A 26,845-nucleotide genomic window follows, 5' to 3' on the forward strand; every position below is an offset into this window, starting at 1 on the left:
AGCCGTCTTTAAAAGAGTGGAATTGGGACCTATTACATGATAAAGAGAAAAATACAAGAACATGTTAATTTATGTTAGCACATCTTGTACAAGTTGTGTCATTCACACTTTAACTATATCATTTTAAAATTGCATTTTTAAAATATGTATTTACCAAAAGTTTGCAATACTTTTCTATATGTGCTTTTGGTTTTAAGGGGTTTTACCTAAGTTAAAATCAAGATCCTAACTATCTATACCTAGCCACTATCTTTATGGTTTGCATATCGTATGTACAATATTGTAGAGAACTGCTACTTAAATAAAAATATCTTCTGCAAAGCAGCAAGTGGACAGCCCAATGTAAAAAGGATATGCATAAACAACTGGCTCCACTCTGGGGATTTCCCTTGAACTACACCTTATTATAACATCCTTGCCAAAAATGTTTCTAGTTTTGCTGTATGGATCTTGAAAATTATTAAAGCAGCATATTAACATATAAGGTTGCTGGGCCTACAAACCAGAATAACTGCCTCCAAAAACTTCTTCCTGCCAGTCAACAAGGGAATTGCCCCATTTTCTAATGATAATTACTCTGCATAAAGAACACAGTCATTTCTTCCCTGCCCAAAAAGCCCTTATAAACAAGTGGGAAGTTATTACTGTGGGGGTCAAGGCAGGAGGCAGGAACAAATATTTGATACAACTGGTGAAAGACTGAATACTGATTATATCAGAGGCTCTGAGACACCGCTTGGGACCCGGACAATGAGCTGAACTACTCAGTTTGTTGAAATGATTTTTCTGATGCTTGCTAACTATACGATTATATCAATTTACATTTCATTTTCAATGAGGCAAAACAGAATGGACTGACTCTTTATAACATCATGAATGAATTTACTAATATTATAGAAATGCATAATCAAAGCATAAATCTCAAGGAAAGTTTTAAATTTACCCTTCAGGTCAGGGTACCAACAACACAAGGGCACAGAACTTTTAAAGCTAGAACAATTTTTGGTGAAGTGTGCAAACAAGAAAGTAAAAATTAGCTTGAGGGTCCCAACTTCTCCTTAAACCAACTATGCATCCTAAAAATAAGTTAAATGTGTGACTCATGTACAAAAAAAATGTAAAATTATGTAGATCTCGTAAGTTTTTGCCTTATACCCTCCATTTTTTGACTCCTAGAAGTGGAGGCACAAGTTCAGACAAAATAATTCAATGGTCTGAAAATGCCGATGATATATCTTCATACATTTTAGCAAGCTATCTGAGAAATATTATTACTATAATACAGAAGGTATTTATTCAGTATTTAAAGTGGCAGTATCAAATCAAATCAACTTTTTTCTTCTACCAACTAGGGAAAATTCACACATGAGTATATATTAGAGAATCTTGCATTTGAAAGGGTTACCAACAAAAAGGAAGCAAAAATGTATGTACAAATATTTCAAACCCTAAAAAATCTTCCATTTACCATTTATTTAGTTACTTTTACGGTAGATCATGGACTGGGACTCCATTGTGCTAAATTCTGTACAAACATGTAACAAAAAGACTCTGGCAGCACACACAATGCACTTGTCTCATAGAAGCTACCAGAAATGCTTCAGTAAAAAATGGGTGGCAAGGGAGGAAAGTGTGGGTTCACACAGGAGTTGGGGAAGAGTATTTTTGCTTGCTTTTTTAAAACCCTGACTACTGCAACACTAGCTTTTCAAAAACACAAATGTGGTAAATGCCTCTCTCTGTGAAATAATCAAACAGCTCTTAAAAAGGGGTTCCAACTGAAGGTAAGTTTAAACATTGCTCCTCAATATCTGTTAAGAGCGATTAGGAGGGCACTGACAAGAGCTCTGTAGTTAAGCTTGGGAACAGCAAAGCACGATACAGGCCCTTTAAATCTGCATAGACCTTAAAAAGCAAGCTGTTTTATCATAGGCCTGGATTATTTAATTTAAATAATATCATACTTCCAAATCCTCTTAAAACATATAAACCAAAGTGTCCATAGTTTTCAGTAGCTGGTAGATTCTTAAAAAACAAATAAAAATGTAAATATAGTTCTTACAAAATTATCATTATATTTCCCTCAAAAGGTAAAAGTCACTGATTTGTGCAATTGCCGTACATTAATTTTACATGGAAAAACCAAAAGAACAACCGAGATTTAATTCTCAGGTTAATTAAACAAGGTATTATTTAATTATTAGTAAGTGCTAAAAATGGAGAGAGAATCTGAAAGCTATTTTACTTATGCCTGTAGGAATCTGTGACAACTTACACTTTGTAATATATTTCAAAGAAAGAAATATATAATAACCAATATTCTTCTGTATGTTATAACAGACTGGATGCTTGTTATGCTGAGAATTAATTCTAAAACATCTTTCAGAAATGACCTTTAAAATAGTAAGAGCTAAACATACATTCCAGCAATGCTTAATGAATATTACAAAACTTTCACTATTTAATTAAAACCAGCAAGTTTATATTTAAATTACATGTTTTATTCCTAATAACAAAGAGATACTAAAGTGGTCCCTTATTTGCTAAAATGTATATAATTATGCCATATATCTTCATCATATTTCCAGATCATGAATGACACAAACTAGAATTATATGACAGCATAGAGAAAAGATGGCAATTTGATTCCCTGTGTTTAAAAAAATGAAACCATAATTAGAAACAATAAAGAAAATTCAATTTAAAACAAGATGTAAATTGTTTTATTTGTTGAAAGAAATTGTTTCACATGATTCCTTGTACAACTGTCACACAGTGTTTCTTTAAAAAATAGCTTATTTTCATTTCATATTTTCAATAAGGCACTATCTAGTATATGTACCTGTTATTCCTTTGGAAGCAGAAATATCAAAATATAACAATGTAACATGGAATATTTAAGAGATGGGAGAACGAAGAAAATATTTAATTTCGGTACTGATTTATAAACATAGTACAGCTAAAACTATGCTTCTTAACAGAGTAAATTTTCCCCATAGTAATATCTTTTGGAAAGTAAATGTAAGTTCTGTACAGAAGTTAAACATCCACATTAAGTGAAAAAATATTGTAAAGATATATCAGACTGAACTACAGACTAGAATGGATACAAATAAATAGTTCTAACCCAGGTTCCAGTAAAGTTCATCTCATAAACTACAGTAACTCATATGATCATATGTTCCATGGGATGGCTAGGCCACATGAAATTAAGTACTAGTCAAGTACGACTTTTTTTTCTCTATGTACATTTGAATGCTTAGTCACTGGTGTATGTATTTCTGCTTCATAAATAGATAATCTACTTTTCTTGCCAGGAACAGATGTCCGATAAGTATAATCAATAAACTTGAGCTGGCACTCGCTAATCATTTGTCGCTATCATTTTAAGGCTTTTTACATATATCCTACGTTCTAAATTGTTTGACATTCCAAATTATTCTATTGATTTTGCATGCAAAAAGATCATTTTGTGAGAAACTATATATTCAGTGATTTTATTTAAAAAAAATAAATGTTATCTATTGAAGAGATGCATTACAGTGTGATTGCACTAAAGCTGGATTTAGAAACTGCCCTGAAGTTTCAAGTAACTTCACAACTTAAAAGATATGATTTTTCTTCCAAAACTAACTCACATAATTTTAATCAATTTATTCCTAAAGGAAGATTCAGTACCACAACTGCACGAACAATTCATTCTTTTTTTGAAAGAAAACAAATATTAAATACTAATGCATCATATTGTTTTCAGTCAGCACAATTTATGCCACTGAAAATTTAATTAGCTAAGCTCAGGCACTCAAAGAATATTCCAAGCCTGAATATTTCATTTAATGTTTGGGACATTTACAAATTTGGTAGCAACTATATAAGCAAATGTCAGCGTCATATAGCAAAGCACTTTTAGCTACCCCAAAATACATGAAAAAAATCAAAATCTCCCCTTCTCCAGTTTCCATCTTTACTCATTCACTGTACATCAAAGAGAATCAGCTCAACCTGACACACAAGGACTATTCCCCTCAGTGATCAGGCAGGTGTTGAGGCCAGAAAGAAAGCCTGTTTTCCACAGCCCTTTACCTTGTTTGATCACTGGTTACTTTTGATCTGACACTGCCCTCACTCTAGTAATGACTTCCCCCTCATAGAACTTACCTCACATCTGTCAAAAAGAATAAAGGGTATCAAACTGAGACCTGCCAAGGCCTATGGGCCACGAGATGTGCTGCCAACGGAACAGTCCCTAGCTCCCACAATTTCAAATTCAGTTTCTTTTGTTCTGGTGGGTACAGGGCTAAGGGTACCAATGACAACAGAAAGGATTATACACCAACTGTGAAGCCAAGCCTTCATGAATTTATATCTTTTCATCTCAACTTCGTCGTCTCCTTAAATGCTGCGAACTTCATGGTGGTTACTATGAAATACACATTCAACAAATGTTATGGAAAGTTTGTTTAAATCCTCTTTGCTCTGAAAACAAAAGCAACTGAATGTCCCGTAGTTAAACTAAGGAAGTTTTTTTTTTTTTTGGCGCAGGGGTTTCTCTTTTTTTAAGTTTTCCAACTGATGTTGTATTAGGTCACTAAAGGCCAGCTGGCAGGCAGCACTGAAAGATCAAGGAAAGGAAGAACTAAGATTTTCTTTCTTTTGGTCAAAATTGCAACTTCAGCAATTTCATAAAAAAAACCTTAACTAAAAGAGAACTGAGAACTCTCCATGTTTGACAAAAGACAGGAAACACTGGATTACTATTTTAGCTTTTTTTAATTCAAATTTAATAATATCTATGATGTGCTATAAAACTTTCAGGATGAAGTCTTATTGATATCTAGGAAACAAAGTGTTTTAAGTGATCTACTTAAGTTGAGTAAAATGTGCAGTATTTAGACTACGGCAAAGGAGAGAAAGAAATTAGATAAATTATAATTCTATATATAGTATCCGTTTATAATAGTTCACACTCTAATTGTAATAGTGTTTGAACCACCAATTTGTAAATATTCAGATATTACATTTTAATATGTAATATAATCATCAGCTTGAAGGAACAGATTAAAAACTTCAATTCAGAGCACAAGCTTAATATCATAGACTTCTTACAGTTCCCCCTAATCACAGCTAAGATTAAGTGTTTTTTAAAAAGCAATAATGAAATTTAGACTCAAACTCATATATGGGGTCTCGAATAAAGATGGTCTGATTTCAGTAAATTAGGGGTACTTCTCACCTTTGAAAGTTTATGACAGCTGAATATATTGAATGCTATGATAATACTGCTACCTTTATTTAGAAGTCTAAATATGGATTCAGAACTCAAACTTTTAAAGAGCCCTACATCTACAACTAGGATTGATTTTTCTCATCTCCTGATTAAGTACTTAAATGAAGTGCAGAGATTATCAGAAGGGTTCAGCTGTCAGCAGCCAGCAGCTCCTGATAAATGTCTAAATGGGAGCTAAGCTTTATTTAAAAATCCAACGTTTTTAAACAGCTGTTGGATGCTGGAGTTTTGGGAGGAGTGTTTTTTGTTTTGTTTTGTTTTTTAACCTGAGCCTAGACTCCTACCTTTAGGTACTCTGAAGATTTGGGCCAGAATTCCTCCAGACCTGTGCAATGAGTATGACTAGATTAGGTAGACAAAACCAAGTTGCAACCTACAAATCTGACCATTTGCAACCATACCATTGCTGGAGACAAGAGAAATAAAATGTGGAAAATGAAATCTTCATCTCAGAACTTTGTCTTTGCCATCAAAAACCTTTAATCCAATATAGAGCCTTCACCCTAACAAAATGAATTCTGAACTCTAGCACTGTAAGATCTATACCAAGCAAGTAGCAGAGGGCCAAAGACATAATGCCAGACAACAAAAATAGTCTTGCATTGTCAGGACTGTGCAAAGAAAAGCTGCAATGACAAAGCAGCAATCATATGTGGACTTGTAAGGAAAGCAGACACCTCTGATCCAAGGTTTAAATTAATACACATTCATAACTAATTTGGTCCAGCCTCATTCAATTCATTTTTGTTTCTACTACCTGTAAAAATAACTATGACAGAGGAAAATTTTACATTTTCTAGAAAATCAGGTAAATCTATAATACTTGTATCAAAACTACAGGCACTGCTATTCTTGTAATGTTAACTCATTGATAAAAATTGTTTATATAAAAAAGGAACAGAAAAAAAAAACATTGGATGCCAATACATGAAAATTGTCAGTGTATTTAGTGTTAATCATCCAACTGAACAAAAAAGACCCCTGATAATCGTAGAGAACACTGAGAATTAAGTTATTCTTCTTGAAATTAAATTCCAATTTTAAAGTTGTGACAAATGAAGCAAGAGAAACAAATGTACCTAATAAATCATCTATCAACAAGCCCTAGAGAAAGCAACACATTATTTGCAATAGCACCGAGTATAACCAAATGATGAAGATAACGAAAAATATAGTGATGACACAGAGATTTTACATCCCAAGATTTTTGCAAAGGGGAAAAACTCCGCCTCATCCTGTTATTCTAGAAGGGGAAAGGATATAAAGAAGAGACAAATGAAAAATGTAACAAGACAGTTCAAAAGAAACAAAGAAATAAATTATAGAGACAGCATTTAGAACTGGATATTTGCAGAGAAATGGTTTGTCAGAAAAGGCTAATTCATTTAAACAAAATGTTTTGAATAAATATATGTACCAGTTCCAATAAGGATGTAATTTCCCGTTAAACACGTGACACAATATGAAGAGTGAAAAAGCACAGAGATCATATAGCCCGGAGTTAATAGGATCATAGGAAAGTAGGGCTGGAAGAAACCTCACAAGGTCATCTAGTCCAATCCTCAGCTCAGGAGATCCCTGCCTAAACCACTGCATCCCAGCACAGTGTCTAACCCAGTGGTTCTCAACCCATGACCTACAGGCTACATTCAGCCCAATAAGCACACTGCTGTGGTCCATGTGACCTCCCGTTAAAACATTTTTTACATGGATACACAGGAAGTAAATTGTGTGGGTGCAGCTCACATAACACATTCAGAGCCCACTATGGCAAATAGGTTGAGAACTACTGGTTCAACCTGCTCTTGAAAACTTGCAAGGATTTTGTAATCCTTTTGGATTGATGGAGATTCTGCAATTTCTCTGGGTAACCTATTCCAACTTATAAACACCTTCATAGTCAAAAAGTTCCTCATCTCCAACCTAAATTTCCTCTGCTGAAGCTTGAGGTCGTTGCTCCCAGTCCTGTCCCCTAGAGCCACAGAGAAAAGCCCACCTTCTCCAACTTCTCTGTAATAACTCTTCAGGAATTTGAAGACATATCAAATCACCCTCAGCCTTCTCTTCTCCAGATTAAATATCTCTAGCTCTTTCAGCTATTTCTTATAGATTTTGCTTCCCAGGCCCCTAATCATTTTTGTTGCTCTGTGCTAGAATCTTTCTAAAATTTCTGGCTTGAGACAGAAATTACACATAAACTGGTTTAAGTGATCGGAAATCGGTTCAGATCTGTAACACAATAGAAGTTCAGTTCACATAAACTGCTTTCAAAATGCCTGAAACCAGTTTAGATAAACCTGGATCAATGAAGCATCAGACTTAACTGATTTAAGTTAAATAGGCTTACTGAACTTCTGTCCCAGATGCCTTCCAGATTTAAGTTAATTTGCAGTCTCTCAGTATCCCAAGATGCTTTACACCACCCCGGCAACCTCCTCCCTTGCAGAGTGGGCAGGTGGGCTAGCCTTGGCCCAAACAGTGTACTTCACTAGAGCAGGAAGGCATGCTCTAGCACCCCCTGGCATCTGGTCTGAGCCACTGCAGGCATGTGGCTGCATTTCCAGAATCAAAAGTGAATGTCTGTTCACTTGCTTATTAGTTCAATATATGCAGCTTAGACTAACCTGTAAAGATTGAATCAATTCAGCCTCAGGCTTTTTGACTGTCTCTACTCAGCCGCTATGCTCTTGAAGTATTGAGCCCAAAGCTGAAAACAGTACTCAAAGTGATGCCTTAGCAGTGATGAAGAATCATTTTCCTCAATATTCAAGGGACACTCCTGTTAATATAACCCAATTTACTGTTGGTTTGGGGGGGGGTTGTTATTGTTGCAAGAGTGCACTGCTGGCTTACATTCAGCATATGATCTACTGTAATTCCAAGATCCTTCTCTGCAGTACTGCAGACTAGCTGGTCACTCCGCAATCTGTATTTCTGCATGCAATTACTTTGTCCCTAGTGCAGGACTTCGCACTTTTCCTTACTGAATTTCATTTGATTGATTGAAGACCATTTCTACAGTCTATTCAGGCCACTCTGGATCCTAACCCTCTTCTCAAAACCACTCAACTTATCATCTACAACTTGGGTTAAGCATGTGCTTGACCCCATCATCCAAATCATTAATGAAGATATGACCTATCATTGAGCCCTAGTAGAGATCATCTTCAAATCAAGGGATTGCCACCACTGATAAAGATATTGAATAATACCAGACCCAGGAGACCACTGGGCAACCCCACTTGATAGCTCCTCCCAACTAGACTTGAACTATTGATGACTACGCACTGAGTGTGATGATCCAACCAATTACATATCCACCTTACAGTACTTTCATCGAGTCTGTATTTTCTCATCTTAATGAGAACATTGCGTGCCAAAAGTCTGTCTTAAGTCAGGCATATCACATCCACTACCCACAGATCTTTTCATCTGGAATGTAATGTTGGAGACAGACATTCAAATCTCTCCAAATAATATTTAATTGACTTTCAAAAAGACCCAAAAAAACAAGAGATTGATGGTTAGGCTGCTCTGCTAAGATGTGAAATACTGAGGTTCAAAACCCTATTCTGAATTGAACAAAAGCAGGAAACCTACATTTTGGTCTATCACATCCCAGATAATAGTTTACTGATTATTCCCATGTAGATGAGGACCTCTGCTTTTGTCTCTCCCTCTTCATAAAACTTTAAAATGTTAATGAGAAACAGGAAATTTTGCCGGGAAAGCAGCCTGTCCAGCTCCAATGGCATCGCACAGAAGGTAGGAGAGTTTTGCTCCTAGACAAACACTTCTATAAACTAAGTTTAGACAAGCTCAGCATCAACATCTGAAAACAACAGAAAATTTATGGTGAAAAGTCAGCTAACAGACAGAAAAAGCAGTCAAGAGAAAGTGTGCTCAAGGGAAAGAACATCACCACTGACAACACAGAGGATCTCAAGAGCATACTAAAATAACAACTACAGGGGGAAAAATTAAGTGTTTATGTCAAAATGGAGAGGAAGGAATCTGTAACATACATATTTTCTTTATGGAAGTAAGACAACCCTGTATAAATTCAGGCCCTTCAGCCTCCTGTATTCAGTTTGTACTTTTCAAGACAAAACTATTATGATTCAAAAGATATTTTGAGCAACCAAGAGAAAATGAAAGCCTTCAAGATCAGTTTCTGTAAAGCTCACATTGGGGAAAAAATGTTGAAAGCCATTCTAAAAATTACTATCCATGTTTCATTCCTTAAAAGCCATGAGAGAGATATTAAAACTTTGGCAAATTCAAAATACATTTAGTCTCCAAAGGAAATATTGCAAATAAATAGAAAAAAAGTGATACTTAAATATAATTAGGCAAATAATCCCAGTGGGTCTGCTGGTAATTTCAAAATACAAAATGAAAATCTATCCAAACCAAATGGCCCACTGAGCTAATGTTTAAGGCTCACCAGTGTTTCAGGACAACAGCACACAAGAGAGCCATGCAGCTAGCATCAAACCCAGGTGCCTTTGTTTCCTCAGTCTGAATGACCAGGTACCCATTCAGAGCCGAATTACTAATTCGGGAAAATATCTGATCTAAGCTAGACCCCTTCATTGCTTTGCTACCACATCCTCTTCAAAAAACAGCTAACTCTGTTGTTCGTCTATGAACTCAGTGCTGCCAGAAATTAGACCAGGAGGATAATCTGAAAGGCTATAGAAATGGAATATGTTAACAGAGAAGGGAAAATTAAGACACAAGCTCACTACAAAAACAAATAAAAATGGAGCACTAGAATTAAGTGACCATTTATCAAAAAAAAAAGGCATGAACTGGAAAACAGAACAATATCAACAATGTAGCTTAGTAGCTAAAGAATATAAAATAATAAGAGTAAGAGAAAGTCAAACTACCTTCTTAGGCTGCACTGAATCTGCCAGTAAGAATCACCCTGAAATACTATGTTCTATTAATCCTATTATCTCCTTATACAAAAGAATCAGTGTATTAAGAGTGTGGGTTGTTTAGTTGTTTTGTTTATATGGGATTACAAAACAAAATTAAGAGAAATAGACAATGATGGTTAGAAAGATCAAGGAAAAGGTAGTAAAACCTCGAATCCTCCCAACACCACACAAAGATAGTGAGTTATCAAGTGCTGACCAATTATTTCATAAAATTTTAATTTAAAAGTAAATCTGGAATGGGAACAGCAAGTCCTTGATGTCATGTGGTTTCACAGATGAGACACAATTTTGAAAAATAGTTAAAATGTCACTGAATATAGTGCAAGTTTAAAAGGCAAAGAATTTTAGTTTTGGGGGGTGGAAATTAGGTGATGAAGTAAATCCTATTTCAATAGTAACTCAGGAGGATGTTAAACAGAAGCTCCTCAAGCTAGACAAATCAATAGATTTGGATAGCTTGCTTTGAAGTGGTTTAATAAAGTTATTTGGAGAGCTTTCTGAATCATTAATGTTGACTGCCAACAAGTTTTAGAAACTCCATGGAACTGGAAGAAACCTAATTGTTGTGTTATTTAAAAAAAAAAAAAAAGGGGGTAACCAATATCAAATAGGCCTCTCAGTCTCACACTGGTCGGAGGCAAAAATACTAGAACAGTTGACTATGAACTGTATTATTACAGCATTACTGTAGTGTACGGCAATTCATGCCAATCAACATGATTTTACAGAAATAGACCCTGACTTGATATTTCTTGATGGGATTATAAACAGTGGTTTTCAACCTTTTTGACTTGAGGCACCCCTCAAAAAATGCCACTTAGTTTTCACTCTTTTTATGAGTGCAGAGCAATTCTTTTATTGTACAGAACTCAAAAAGAGCACAAGTCAGAACATTTTTAACACTATGGATTCCTATATGAAAACTCTGGGTTTATATTGTGAATCGTGTTTGTACACTTAACACTGCTAACACTGTGCAGCAAGGTGCATTACCCTTGAAAGACTCTCAAACACCCCAGGTTGCCAAGGTACCCTGGGTGAGAGTCACTGGATTAGAAGTTTGGTTGATAAAGGTAATAGTGTTAATATAAGCACGCACAAACGTCAGTAAAACATCTGACTTGGCACCCAGCTGTATTTTGTCATCATATTAATCAGAAATATACTGCCTTAGTATTATTAGTAATGATAAAATTGTTTCTAACAACAACACATCAACTAAAAACAATTCATATGAAAACAGTTTCTTATGTAAAGGGTGCTACTATGAGGACCATAAAACTCATAATTACTGCTTCCACACATGAATCTAACTTTCCTGTAGGACAAGTTCAAGTCAGAAGTACAACCACACAGTTATGAAGCTGTGTAGTTTATCTGCCACTAAGCAAACTGTTTTTTCAAGTATCAGTTTGCTTGGTGGCAGATAACACACACACACACACACACAATATTCACAGTCCTGCAAAGAAAATAATTTAGGCAGTTCTTTCTCCAAAGAAGGACAAATATACATTACTTAATAGGATACTATATTCAAATGTGATTTTCCCTTTATACAATGGTGATAGCACAGTCCAGCATTAATTTCTGGAGTAATAAAACTGATTAAAACTATGACATTCATTAAATCTATGAAACAATTCAGTATTAGATGCAGAGAATATGAATTACACCCCAGTTTGATGAACAGTAAACAATTGGTGTCTGGAGTTCTTATGGAAAACACAGTCTCAGCATAGTAATAATCTCAGCAGAACAGATTTGATAAATAAAGAATGACATCATTAACGAAGTGACCAGATAAAAGGAGCACATTTATTTTGGGTGCAAAGTCTTAAACCATGGGATCTAAATCTTTAATCTGCTTTTTGCTTTTTGTTTATGCATCTAAATTTATCTTCCTTCAAAGCAGGGTTTCCTAAAAATACAGCAGAAAGATAAAAAACATGTTTAATTCAAGAGGAAACCATTAAAATTTCTATATGAACTACCAGATAAAAATGTATTTTTGCTTCCAAATTTTATTAAAATACAAAATCCAATAGTATCTTTTTTCTTTTTTTTTTTCTTTTTTTTTTTTTTTTTTAAGTAGACAACAAAACGCTCAAATTCTGGTTCCTCAAAGAGCATGCTAAAAATCACTTATGCTTAGGTATATTATTACACTAGAAAAGGAATCAGCATAGCTAATATCGCCTGAATGGAAACTAGTTGTAATCAGATGCACATTTTTCAGGATAGAAATGTTTAAAACATAGCATTCATAATAGCATAGCTATTCTTAGGTGCATTTTCTTTAACATGCTCAAGGCCCATATCCATCTTTAATTAAATGGCCAATGTTAAATTATGAATGAACATGCCAATATATAAAAATAAATCTAGAGCATGGAAACCATGGTATTAAAAGTAGGAGGATTTGACTTTAGTTTACCTTATTTACCTTCTATTGTACATTGTCAAATAATACATTCCACAACAACACACTTTTAATTGTTCTACTATTTTAAGTATAGGTTACAAGGAGGAAAGTTTCCAAGCTAACATAGTAGTCAATAATGCTACTTTGTATATTTTTGCAAGATGGAAAACTATTTTTTTTAAATTTACAATAGTATATTTAAATAAAAATCTAGCATTTGGAGATAACTAGATGGGGACTGAGAGTTTTAAACCTTCTGAACAGTTACAAACATGACTAACTTAAGTATGAGTAGTCCCAGTGGCATGTTTGCAGGACTGGAGCCTTATTTAACAGTGATAATTTGGACTGAATTTTTAATGCATCAGGAGAGCACATTTTCTCTGGATACAAAAATTACCCAGCATTATTTTTGTTACATGTGTTAAGGTTATAAGGTATCTGAAGTATTTTTGTCCCTATAAATTCAGATGTATGAAACTAGCTTGTATCAACCTAGTTCCTTTGGTCCAACATTCTGTTGGCTACTGGCTACTAGGGCTGTGCAAAGCTTCGGGTGCTGATTCAATTCCGAAGAGAGTCGGCAGCCAAATCTACGAATCAAATCAGGAGACCTATAAAAAGGTCCAAATCAATTTGAAGCATCCAAATTGATTCAGAAAAGATTGGGAGAGCTTCAGAGATTCAGAAAGTTCCCACTCACTGCCACAGGGAGTTGGACCCAGACTCCATGCCAGTAAGTGGGGAGGGAGGAGCCGGAGAAAGGGTTAGAGGACCATGAGGAGACCCCTGTCAAGCGCCATCCCCCGCCTGCTCCTCCAGCCCCCCTGAGCGCCCCGCAACCCCTGCCCACTCTCCCAGCCTGCCCCTTGCCTGCCCCACCCAGCCCCAGCATTCCAGCTCTATTTTTTTATTTTTTAAAGCCCGTATTCACCGGCTGCTGCCAGGTGGCAGGGTGATCCCTGCTGCCCCTCCAGCTGCTGCAGTGGCCGTTGGGGCTTCTGGGGGCTCATGGCAGAGCCCCCCATGCAGCGTGAGACAGTGGGGGGCATTGCGGATCACCCCCCTGCCTGGCAGCAGCCAGTGAGTGTGGGGTTTGGGGGTTTTTGTTTGCATTTTGAGGGAGTTTGGGGGGGGTTTTTTAAGAGCCAGGATGCCAGAGCTAGGAGAGCCTGCAGGGGATGGAGGCTCAGGGGATGGGGGAGGGAGGTTGATGTTGTTGTTGTTGTTTTTTAAAGAACCAGGAGCTGGGGCTGGGCAGGGCAGCTGTCGACAGGGCTGGGAGAGCGGGCAGGGGATGGGGGCTCGTAGCAGAGCCCCTCACACAGCACGGTGCAGTGGGAGGCAGTGGGGAATTGCCCCCCTGCCCCACCTGGCAGCAGCCAGGGCCAGGCAGGGCAGCCATTGACAGGGCTGGGAGACCAGGTGGGGGATGGGGCCTGTTTGATCCAGAGATTCAGCCAAATCAATTTGGGACAATGATTCAAATCACTGAACCAAATCACTGCCCCCCAAATCAGCCGAATCCAAATCCAAAGCAAATATTAGCTGTTTTGTACAGGCCTAGTGGCTACCACCATAAATAGGTGGAAGGTGAAGGATTTTTAAAAGCAAATTACCGCAATAGTATCGCATTACACCAGTGAAGGAACACTAAAACAGCTTTTAAAATATTTTTTTCCTCTGGATGAAAAAAGCTAATGAGCAAATAGATGTCTTTTGGGAAAGGAGAGAAGGCACCTACATTAAGCATAACGTAATTCCCCACTTCCTGTCTGACACGGTAAACAGCTAAGCAGCTGTTTACAAGAAAATTTATCACCATTAAACCCAACATGCTGTACATATGATAAAAGTATCAGTATTTCTCTGCACATCCAGCCAAAAGACCCTCATGTAAACTACATATAAGCAACAAAGGAAGTAGAATCCTCAGCAAGTAAAGAGATGTTGTACCATCATACAGATCACTAAAAATCAACAAATAGCTATTTCATCAGAAGCATCAACAGGTTTTTCTTCCATTTGCCAGATCAAAGTGGGTGGGGCAATGGGAATACCATATAAATTCAGAACAATACAAGTGACACACAAGTATCATTCATAGCCATATTCTCTAAAAAAAAAACCAAAAAAGGTTATGATGCAACTATGACAATACTCCCCCCATCAGTGCCAGCAACCAATGAAATGCAAAGGTAAATCTGTTGCTGTCTAAAACAATTCTGTGCTCCATGGAAGAAGTAAAAGGAAGTCTGGCTGAGACAATTATTCCCATATTATTTTAAAATGGTGTTGATCCCCACAAGAAACAACTCTACCAAAGTCTATGCCCTTTTATAATTATCTATCGTCTCCAGGCTTGCAGAGCTGAAAATATAATTAATTACACAAGCTTGCTGATATTTTTATTTAGCTCTGACTACCAAGAAAATTCATTTTTTAAATAACTTGATTTTTTTATTATTTAATGAACACTTTAAAAACAAAAATCATACATTTTGTTATTCTTTCTTATCACATTACTACCTTCCAACGGCAATACTTTAATGCTAAGAAAATAATAAGCTAGCATATTAGACCAAACACTGAGTTTCTTAAACATATCAATAGCAGCAACACTTCATTTCACATAATCTTCATGTCTTCCATCTTCATTTATGTCTATGAACAACTTTTTAAAAGTTACACTTTCTTTACTTTATCTATGCTTACCCAAGAAAAAAACTGAAGTTCACACAAGACAAATAAGCAAGGTTACATTTTCTGATTTCCAGTAGGCTGCTTTCATTTTCTAAGACTCTCAAAATGCTGTAGACTAGAGGTCACAATATCCCCTGGCCCGACTAGTTTACACATGCTCAGATTGACTAGAAGTCAGAAGGTTCTGAAGTCAGTGAACTCCTAAACTTCAGTGAGCTCTGAGTATGCGTGATAATATCCCTGTCTGGCGGGAAAGGCCAAAAGATATATGTCACATATATCTCATGACAGACAGATAAGGTGCCAAGTATACCAAGGAAGAGGTATGTGTGCAGCGATGAGTGTTGTGTGCATGTGTGTGGTTGATGGCACAACATACAAGAGCCAGTCATGGATGAGTATAAAGGAGCACAGATCTAAGGGCTCTGTGTTCTCCTGTGGTTTGTCTGAATCTCCTACATATGGATGTTATTCCCCAGGGGTGCCTGTGAGAGTGAGGATCTGAAAGATCAGTATCTCCTCCTGACAGAGGAACTGGTGAGCGCACATTTGAAGCATTGTACCCAAAAGCCTGGAAGGCCAGAGGACAACATGGTCCAGCATGAAAACACACCCAATAAGTGTGATGAGCGGTGGCAGGAGGATTGGCTGTCAGTTGGGCTGAGGATGTTTGTTGAGTCTGGAGCACCTGTGGCTGAAGGGCCTGGGAAGTGAGTTGCTTTTGAGAGTGGGTCTGTGCAAGTGGTGGGACTGCAGCGATTGAGTGCTGACAGTGTATGAAAGGAGAACTGCTCTCTAGCACCCTCATTGGTAGCTGTCTCTCTCTTCGTACATTGTTGTTGTTAATATTGATATGTGAGCATTGTTGCTAGTATTAATTAGCTGCTTTGGTTGTTGTTGAATATAGTTGCTATTATTACCCCTCAACCTCTTGTGTTGTCTGATTATTGCTAATTGATTACTAATCACCAGTGGTGCTGGGCTGTAGGCCAGTGCTTGGTGAGAGAAAGGCCCTGCCCCTTTTCATTTTACTGTGGATTCCTTAATCAGGAGTAACAACCCTATTAATTAAGGAATTTTCCCCATTAACAACGCAAAATATTTTTCAACAGAGGGTTTACTATTTTAAACAGTAAAGTGATAAAAAAAATTTCTTCTATTCCACAAATATTCCTTTTATCCACCAAAAGGTAGAGTATGGGATGGCAGTACTAGTTTTTCCACTATTGTTGTTTGCAAAGAATTAATAGTTTCTTAAACAGTAAGCAATATGCAAATAAACAAGTCTACACAAAAAGATGGTAACGGGAATAAAGCCAATCTGATCATAAGAACAAATGACAGGATTGTATCACATAAAAATAGTATGTTATATACTACTTCTATTATTTAGCTTCATAGCTGGCTTTAGGGGTGAGAGACATGGGCAATCGCCCAGGATGCCATGGTTAGGGAGACACCATGAACCACACCCACACACACACACACACACGAGCAGCCCATGCTCACAGCAGCACTCTCTCCCCACCCCTCCCTGCCCAAGCAGCAGTACCCAGCCCAGCCCACCCCCCCACCTCCGTCTGCTACTCAGGAGAAGCCAAGCTAGTGCCCTATGCCACTCTGCATCTCCACCAGACTGTGCCCCTGCCCCTCTGCTTCTGCCTGCAGCAGTGCTACTGACTTGAGAGTGCCAGAGAAAGGGGATGAAATACAAAATACAAATTCACCCAGGGCACTATTTTTCCCTAAGGCCAGCTTTGTTTGGTGATGTGATAAAACCTACTCAGATAGAAGCTCAAAGATCTCAAACGACTGATAAAAGGACCAAGGTAGAATTTGGGGCTGCATGGAAAAATGCACAGACAAGGAAGAGGAAAAGCACCAAAGAGACAGAGAGCAAGGACATAAGAAATTTAGAATTCGGCAAGTAAAATCAAGCCCATAGGCAAATTTGAAGTATGAAATTGTATAATCTGATCAATAGGTAAAAACCACTTCAGGACCTACATTTTGGACAAACGGGAAAGAAACAATGAGGCTAGAAAGGCCAAAGGACAGGTAACTATAATTAAGGCAGGATATATCCAAGTTGTGGTTTGGACAGCACATGAGGGGCTGAACTGCCAAAATATAGGTAGAGTAAATTAATTAATTAAGGATGAAATATGAACCCAAGCTTGCACATCTGGGCAATGTTACTATCTATAAGAAGGAAGAAAAGTTATGGAGATGTACTTGTGATCTGGGAGAAACTTCTTATAGGTTTGATAGAGTAATTTCAGTCTCCATGTCCAATCAATTTTTGCCCTCTACTGTGAAAGTGCCATCAGAATTACCTTTTTTAATGAGGACAAACCATCACTAGTAAATAAACTAAGCTCACCTCAAGATGAAAATACTAAGGCCATGACTGTACACGGTACCTGGACACCACACGAACTGGTACATGACAATTATATGGACAGAAAGAATATGACGCTTCTTCTACCAAAGCCAACATTTAAGAGGCCAAACACAAAAGAAGTTCTGTCAAAATCTAAAGTAGGGAATTATCCTGTGTTTATAATCAAAGAAGAAATGGGAAGGACTGAACTCTATTGGGGAGCCGCAATTGAAGACAGACAGCTTCTATCTAGCATTACAAAGCTAAAAAAGATTTACTGGTATTTGCTGAAAGAGCTGATGTAAAGAAGATGAATTTATTCATCTTTTTTATTTTTGCATAATCTCATTCAGTTCAGATAAAGAGCGTATTTTGTACACAAATTGCACCACTTTAAAGTAATAATCATGATAGTTCTAAGGAGTTGCTTCACAGCATCTTATTTGTGATCTCTTTTCAACAAAAGGAACCAACAACCCACTAGAAGCCACATTATCAGTTTTAAGCCACTGTTCATCTTCAAGAGTGTGGATACATTTTAACAAGTATGCAACCCATCAGTTCTATGATCCTGCAAATGGTGAACTGCAAATGATTCACGTTAACTTTGTTTTCTGCAAACGATAAAGAAAGACTAAGGAAGGTTTCCATTTATATTCTTGGAGTATGAAACCCAAACTTGAGAAATTTGAACTTAGGTGTCTTAAGCTGGTCACCTCAGTTTAAAAAAAAAAGCAACACAAATCAAAAACCCCTTATTTTTAAGAGATAGACTACATTTTTTTTAAAATCACATTAGTGGAAACTAGGTGTTCAGCAACTTCTATACACACTTCTTTCTTTAGGAACCCAATGTGAAAAACCCGTCCTTTCTAAAGGCAGATAAACAAGATGCTCCAAAGGACTGGCCAAAGGCCAGGCTAAAAGGAAGGCCTTTATTTATTTCTAGTTATGTCACTGATAAACTTTGTGGCTTTTGGCAAGTCTCAAACTATTGGTATCCCATCTTCCCCATTCATAAAAAGAAGACAATAGCTAGGTTCAGAGGTAATAAAAGAGACTGAATTATCACTTGTATGTAGCTTTAAAGACAAAGTACTAAACAGTTCTAGTTTTTCCAAGCCAGCTGTAGGTATTCAAGGGACCCCTTTCTCTCTCTCAGTAACATCACAGTAGTCTCATTTGATGACTTTAAAATATAAATGACTTAGTTACCACTGACCTGGACAATAATATACATTTCAAGTAATCAAAAGGCTCCAAATATCCTGGTACCAATCCCAAGCTACCAGTCAATACCTGGCAAACTTACGTGCTTTGACTCTTATTTTAATAGAGTATCTATACTCTGGTCTAACTGAAGGTCTATGGAGTCTATTACAGAGCACACTATCCATTAATCAGCATTTAATTTTCTTGCTTATACGTTTTAGAGCTTTTTACATAATTACTTTTTATTCATTCTAGTGAAAAAACTGAGGCATAATATATCTTTCAAAAACTGTTCAACATGGTTCTTCACAAGAAACCCCTTGATCTTGAGCTGTACACACATTTCTCAATAAATTATTTACATCCTGTAACAGAATTTTTATAAATAAAGAAACCTCTTCTTGTACAGACTTGCTTATCCCACCTTTCTATTAATTTAATTTGATGAGCATTTCTCCCTGATATATAAAACAAATCATTCAGATAATCAAAATATATAGCAGTGATGACATTTTAGGGCATTCCGTCTACCTCGCTGCTAAATACATTTTAACTTGATGTTTGCAGGTCAGCAGTTTAATAGAAAACAGAACACTGCATGTTCCCTAAATACAAGAAAAGACATGTTCACGTTACTCACTTGAGTACTGCCATTTCCTTCAGTATACATTTAAAATGAGTGTGTGGCTTGTCTCTCTCACATTACACAGGTGAGCACAGGATTTGGATCACATTCTGTATCCCCAGCTTAATGCAATTTGCCTTTAAATTCTACCTGTGATCTCCACCCATTATATTATTACTGAAATATTTTTAGAAACTGGAGCTTTCAAAATTATACTCCATTATTATTGTACATCATATTTATAGTGTACAAATTTACTACCTTGTCCAAGTACAAAAAATAGCAATTTTCCTGTTGGAAAAAAAAAAAATCAATAAATGATTAAATCTGTACAACTATACATAAAGTATATTTAATAAAATGTATTTATTTTATGTTCACGGACAAGTATTCAGTATCACACCACATTTAAGCCTGGACCAAAATATAGACGTAACTTGAACTTTTTTCATTTTATTTAATCCATAATTTAATTTTATTGAATTAAATATTCCATCGGTAAATTATAATATTGTATGGACCTTGTGCACTTACTGAACATTTTTCATGCACATCAGGGATATTTATGACCTGAACTGTAGCATTAAAACTTAAAGAATTTGCAGAAAGAATATTCATTAATATATCTTATATTTATATTTAAAAATTAAAAGTCCTAAAGCTGCACAAGTAGGTAGAGTAACTACTCACTAATCTACAATCAATTGCTTTGTAAGAAAACACTGAAAATTAATGCAGTGAAAATAATTGGTGTACAGAGTTATAAATTGATACATATTACAACTTAAATTGCTTATTTGTTAAAAATACTGTGCATAACAAAAAAGCAAATCACAAATTCAACTAGCCATTAAAATTCAGATAAATGTAAAATGTACTATTTTTATAAAAAGTACAGAGCAATGAAACGGTTCAACTAAAACTTTTTAAAATCATAGTCCTAAAACTTAAAAGCAGGCATTTTAAAACTGTACACACTCTTACTTTACAAAATAATTACAATTTGTACACTTTCGTTTTGTACAGTATAATATAAATATGCTAAACTGTTATATACGAGATGAGACTCAGGGGATTGGCAATAGGATTTGGAGCCTTTCACCTCTTATCAGTGGCCCAGGTTTGTAGTAACTGAAGTCATCATCATCTGACAGATGCTTATTTGAAATGAGCTGCTGGTTTCAGTCCGGTTCTTGGTGCTTTTGTGATGTGGGTATCTATCCACTATCACAAATGGTTACTCTTGTTGCCAGCCACAGTAACGATTGAATGAGCACGGAGACTGAAGAAGCTTCAGACCCCTTCCTAGAGGTGTCCCTCCAGGTCAGGGTTTGCAGCACATTGGTGGAGCAGTGTGGCGAAACTTGCACTGCTGCTGCTCAAGCTGTACCTGTTTAATGGACAAAAACAGGACTTCAGTTTCCAGTGCTTTCAATCTGGCATGTTCACAAACACTGTATTTATGTTAAAATAAAAATGAATACATATTTAACTTTGTATGTAAGCAAAGTTTGCCTCAAAAGTTTTAGAATTCTCAAAAGTGATGTTGTGGGCACATTGAGAAATTAATAATCACTAAGGGGCATTGGTGAAACAGTTACTATGAACCATAAAAAGATTTGTTCTGATGTAAGTGACACCTTCCTCCTGAATGCAGAAAGAAGATTTTGAACAAACCACAGAGCATGAAAACATTTTTTTTCCCCAAGTGCAATCATCAAAGTGGTACTACATTCTAATGTGTGATGCAATGATGCTAAGCCTTACACTTACAGTATTAATTGTTCAAAAGCTGCTGAATCACCTGACAGCAAAGAGATTAAATGGGATTAGTTTAACTAAGTCTCAAACTGAGGTAGTAAGGAGTATTGAGACCTGAAAAATAACTGAACAGAAAACTCTTCAGATACTTGTTTCTGTGTGCATTCCTGTTTGCCTGATATTCTGTATTTTATACTGTATATGCATGCCCTGCAAAAAACAAAATAGTAATTAAGACTCCCTGAAAATGTAAGATGTATTCATTTATTTCAGCAGGCTTTATGTTAAAATGGGGAAAATAAGATTCTGACAAGGATTTCTTCAGATTTCCTAAAATATCTTCTTATGCTACTTGGTTCTGGATAAGAGAGAGAGATTTTCACCCACTTCAGGCTGAATTCCCCTGTACCTTGGCCTTTGCACTTAAGGATCCACTAAAAGCCTCAAACTTCCCACAGCCACAATACTGTTAACTGAATTGGGAATAGGGCAAAAGTCTAAGCAAAAAACAATAGCTGGTTGCCGGTTCTCTCCAAACTGTCCCCTCAGGATCCTTGATGCTTGCTTCAGCACATATTTTCTATTTTTCATTTCCTGCCCCAGATACATTTCCCATCCTAAATGCTTAACTAGCTATATTTGATTTTAAAAGGTCTTAAATATTACTCCCCTTATTTCACACAATTCATTAGCTGAACTTTACTCTTTGTTAATGTATTGGACCTCTAATGTTCCATATTTAAAAGCAAAGTTTTTTAAATGACTACTAAAATATTCATCTTTACAGTGCATTTTATAATATTTAAGTTGCAGAACCTTTATTAAGAAGTAGCTGCCAAAATATTTTGAAGTGATTTTAAAAAGAATTAAGTAAAATAGCAATCCCGGGAACTGTATAAGAAGGAACAAGGTATGATACACAGACCCAGTACAGAATTTAAAAATGGTCCACTATGCACTGACTTCATTATTGTTATACCAAGGACACAAAGGCTCATTACTGCCATCTACAAAGACAACATTGCCACCTAAGGGCCAATGCAAGGTAAAGACATGTTCAGTACCAGACTATTTACAGAACACTATTATACAAACTAAATATCTGCTTAGTGGTACAAATGTTTTTAACCAAAATATATTTATCTAAAAAAAAAAAGTGTACACTCACTAACTAACAAGACTTTTCTTCTTAAAATCATATAGGAATAAAAACTTCTTAACTAGGTTAGAGTACTTGGACAAAGCATCAGACTGGCTAGGAAAAAAAGCTTTGTCTACTTTCAAGTATTCCTTCAACACATTTAACTATTTCATGTAAAGGTGTCATACATATCTATACAATGTATGGATTCCACAGTGATAGGAAAATGCTGTTTCTCAAGAAAAACGTAAAGTGAAAGCAAACGGAAAATGTCCATGCTCTAAAACTTCATCACGCTTAGCACCACACTTGGCTAATACACAAAAACACAGCTCAAACTTAACTCATGCTTATTCTACTTCTCCATATTCTAATATAATGTTTCAATTTCATTATTACACCTTCTAAAAGTATATTACAGTACACATTTTTGTATCTATTAACTAACAGATGGCTTAAAGCACCTTAAGTACACTAGGAGGGTCATGAATAAATTTAAACTCAAACTTAGAAAAAAGTTTTAATGATCAAAGATGAGAAGTTTCAAAATGGCCCTCTGAAAACAGTAATATGAATTGCTTTAAGACAGAGCTCAAATATGCTTAATGAAAGGATAGAATGACAGGATTAAGTTCCCGGATCAATACTGAGCACATAAAAGTAAAATAATCTCTGCTACAGCAGTATCAAAGCATAAATGTCTCCCCTGCTCTTCACCTGTGGTACCTTTACCTTCGTAGATATTTTTTTCCCCTGGAAAAGGGTGCTCTGGGGCTGCAGTGCCTGACGATGAATAATCACGTAGACATTTTTGGCCAAATTGTTTCCTGCAAACGCGAATGACTACAAACTTCATCTCGGTATGCACTAGAAATCAGAAGAGCCAATAAAATGTTGGGCATCATTAAGCAGAGAAGTGAAAACAAAACAGACAACATGTCATGCCAATATACAAATCCCTAGTGCACCCACATATCTTGAATACTGTGTGCAGTTCTGGTCCCCACATCTCAAAAACTGATCTAGTAGAATTAGAAAAGGTACAGAGAAAGACAGCCCAAATGATCAGGGACCTAGAGCAGGTGCCATATAGGAAAGACTAAAAAGGTAAAAAGGTTTAGAAAGGAAAAAAGGCTGTATGACTGAGGTCCAGAAAATCATGAACGGCATAACCTAAGTGAACAGGAAACTGTTATTCACCAAGTCCAACGAATATAGAACTCACTGCCATAGGAAGTACCAGGAGGAAGACAGCTTAGCCAGATTCAGAAAGGGAATAGATAAATTCATGGATGATAGATAAATTCATGGATGATAGATCTAAAAACTATTGAACAGAATGGTTGGAGATATTTTCTTTGGCATCTTAAGCCCAATGATGCATATCACTCTACCAGTTCAACACTCGCCTTGTATATCATTGACTGTGTTTCAGTCGATGATAGCCAGACTGTGAAATAATAGTATTTCAACTTTAGAGATGGGAAATAAAATGGTCACAAGCTGGCAGAAGATAGATTTAGGCTAGATATCAGGAGGCACTACTTCACGGTCAGGGTGGCTAGGATCTGGAGCCAACTTCCAAGGGAAGTGGTGCTGGCTCCTACCCTGGGAGTCTTTAAGAGGAGGTTAGATGAACACCTTGCTGGGGTCATTTGACCCCAATAATCTTTCCTGCCATGGCAGGGGGTCAGACTAAACGATCTACTCAGGTCCCTTCCGACCCTAGAAACTATGAAAGACTTCTGCCACTGTCATAAATAGGAGGTTGGGTGAGAGGGACCATTCATCTGATCCACTATGACACTCATGTTCTCCCACTCCTGCTCAGGTGAGAACTAAACGTTTTAACTCTCTCTCAGCCACTGCCTAAAGGACAGCAGCTCTTGGCTGCTTAGCCAAAAGCTACTGCCAATTCCACAGTGCCTATGAAAAGGTTAAAAATGTAGCTGCTCCTGAAGACTGATTCTGTCCCTCCCTCCATGCAACTAGCTGTATATATAGAGAGAGGGGATGAGACTAAAAAAAAAAAAAAAAAACAGCTGCCATTTTACAGCATCTCCATGATTCTATTCCCAGTAGAAAAATCAGCATTCCCATTTAAGATATATGCCCCAATTTTGAAGTGCGGGTACCAGACCTGTGCAAGTAGGCAGCTATTTGATCCGGCTTCAGATCTGGCCGCTTCAGATACCAGTGATCTGATCCGGAGCTCTGGTCCAGGTTCCCATTTCAATCCAGCCGAAGCAGCTGAGCCTCAGAGATCCTGCCATAGGGTATAATGGGGAATCAATGAAATATCTATAACTTTGTTGTTTTTGTCCGATTTGTATGAAACTTGCAGGAATGGTACCCTCTGTTGAGAGCATGAAGCATGCCAAGTTTTAAGGCGATTGGTGCAGGGGTTCAGGGGGAACTGCACCCCAAATTCTTGAAAGCAAAACTCATGTCACGTATGTGTGTTACACCACAGTGAGGTGAAAACTGCAGGGATGGTGGCCCCTGATGAGGCCACAAAGCCTGCCAAGTTTCAAGGTGATAGTTGCAGGGGTTTGGGGGGAACTGCACCTCAAGCTTCAGACAGGCAAAACTCGTGACCTAGATGACACTGTGTGTTAAGGCGCAGCAGGGTGAAAGCTGCAGGGATGGTAGCCCCTACTACAGCCATGAAGCCTGTCAGCTGTCAAGGAGATCGGTGCAGGGGTTCTGGGGACCTGCACCTCTAGCTGCTGACAGGCAAAACCCGTGATACGGGTGCTTGTGCAACTGTGTCTGTCTTGGGGTAGTTGATTGTCTGTATTGATTATTTCCTCTCCTGAGTTTGTGGTTTTGTAGGTATTAATCACTGCTTGTTAACACCTACAAAACCACAAAGGAGAAGAAATAATCAATACAGACAATCAACTGCCCCAAGACAGAGAGTCAGTTGCACAAGCACCCATGTCACAAGTTTTGCCCATCAGCAGCTAGAGGTGCAGGGCCCCAGAAGCCACACTCCCCCTGCAACTATCTCCTTGACAGCTGGCAGGCTTCGTGGCTACAGCAGGGGCTACCCACCCCTGCAGTTTTCACCCTGCTGTGCCTTAACACAGTATCACCCATGTCATGAATTTTGCTTGTCCGCAGCTTGAGGTGCAGTTCCTCCCAAACCCCTGCAGTTATCTCCTTGACACTTGGCAGTCTTTGTGGCCTGAGCAGGGGCCACCACCCCTGCAGTTTTCAGCCTGCTGTGGTATAACACATAGACATGACATGAGTTTTGCTTTCAAGAATTTGGGGTGCAGTTCCCCTAAAACCGCTGTACTGAACTTCTTGAAACTTGGCATGCTTTATGCTCTCAATAGAGACTACCACCCCAGCAGGTTTCATCCATATCTTTCAGACACAAAACAACAAAGTTATAGCTATTTCATTGATTCCCCATTATACCCTATGGCCGGATCTCCGAAGCGGTTCAGACACTCTGAACCACTTCAGGAAGGACAGACAGAGAGAGAGAGAGATCAAAACACCAAAACCAAACAAGGTTTGTTTGATCCACCAGTAAAGAGAAAAATATTGTGTGTCCTCTTAAAATGCAAACTGTCCCCCACTAAGAGATACTAAGTCACTTACAGCATCAACCACAAATCGTCTCCCCTTGGTAATATATTCCAACCAGTAGACATCAGCTACCATACCACAGTTAGCTGGTCCCAGCATCATTTCTGGAACCACAATGCCTTCCCTCCAGCCATGTAGGAATTAAATGGTGCAGGGGAGAGAGAAAGTAATCATTTCATTGTATAAGACAATAAGCACCCAACCCCCATCCCTACTTTCTTTAGGAACATAAAGTAGAACTAATTAATCAGAGAAATGGACTCTGTACTGAAAAAAATTACCTACAACTTGGCAGGTACCCAGTGCAACATAATGAATTTTAACTTCATCTACTCATTCAGCCCCTGAGCTGGTAACAAGAAAGTGAAAAACCCACTCTGCCCATACAAACTGGAATGAGAGAAAAATTCCTTTCCACCCTAAAAATAAAAGCAGTTACCAGATGCCCATAACAAAGCCCAAAATTCCAAGTTTAGTCTAAACCAAAAAAGAGAACAACACAGAATTATTCTTTGAGGTGGGAGGAAGACCCTGTAAGCCTTCCTCTTGAGTACATGTCAGTGAACAGGTTTAAACACACTGAAATCTCCTTTCTATTCAGAGAACTTCCTGCTTCCCACACCCTCAAAGCTCTTGGGGCAGCATGGAACACTTAAGAAGCTCTAGAGTTTTCTTCTCCTCATAGCCCAGATAAAGTCCTCCCTCCATCCACCTATGTGTCTGCCCAAGGAGTACTATATTGCTGTTAAAACCAAA

At 37.4% G+C, this 26,845-nt stretch overlaps 1 protein-coding gene and 1 long non-coding RNA gene across 2 annotated transcripts in view; both read right to left on the bottom strand.

The window, feature by feature from the left end:
* The window catches only part of FBXL17 (F-box and leucine rich repeat protein 17), a 505,276-nt gene that overhangs the window by 447,534 nt on the left and 30,897 nt on the right, over positions 1 to 26,845 (bottom strand). The gene's annotated exons all lie outside the window — the stretch shown is intronic.
* On the bottom strand, positions 16,957 to 25,200 carry LOC149868298 (uncharacterized). Its single transcript, XR_016441216.1, has 3 exons — positions 24,627 to 25,200; positions 23,204 to 23,353; positions 16,957 to 20,974 (listed from the first exon to the last, which is right to left on the bottom strand). It is a non-coding gene; the product is annotated as an uncharacterized LOC149868298 (long non-coding RNA).

Source organism: Crocodylus siamensis, chromosome 3, assembly GCF_052110815.1.
Source record: "Crocodylus siamensis isolate JL-2025a chromosome 3, ASM5211081v1, whole genome shotgun sequence".
NCBI lineage: Eukaryota > Metazoa > Chordata > Crocodylia > Crocodylidae > Crocodylus > Crocodylus siamensis.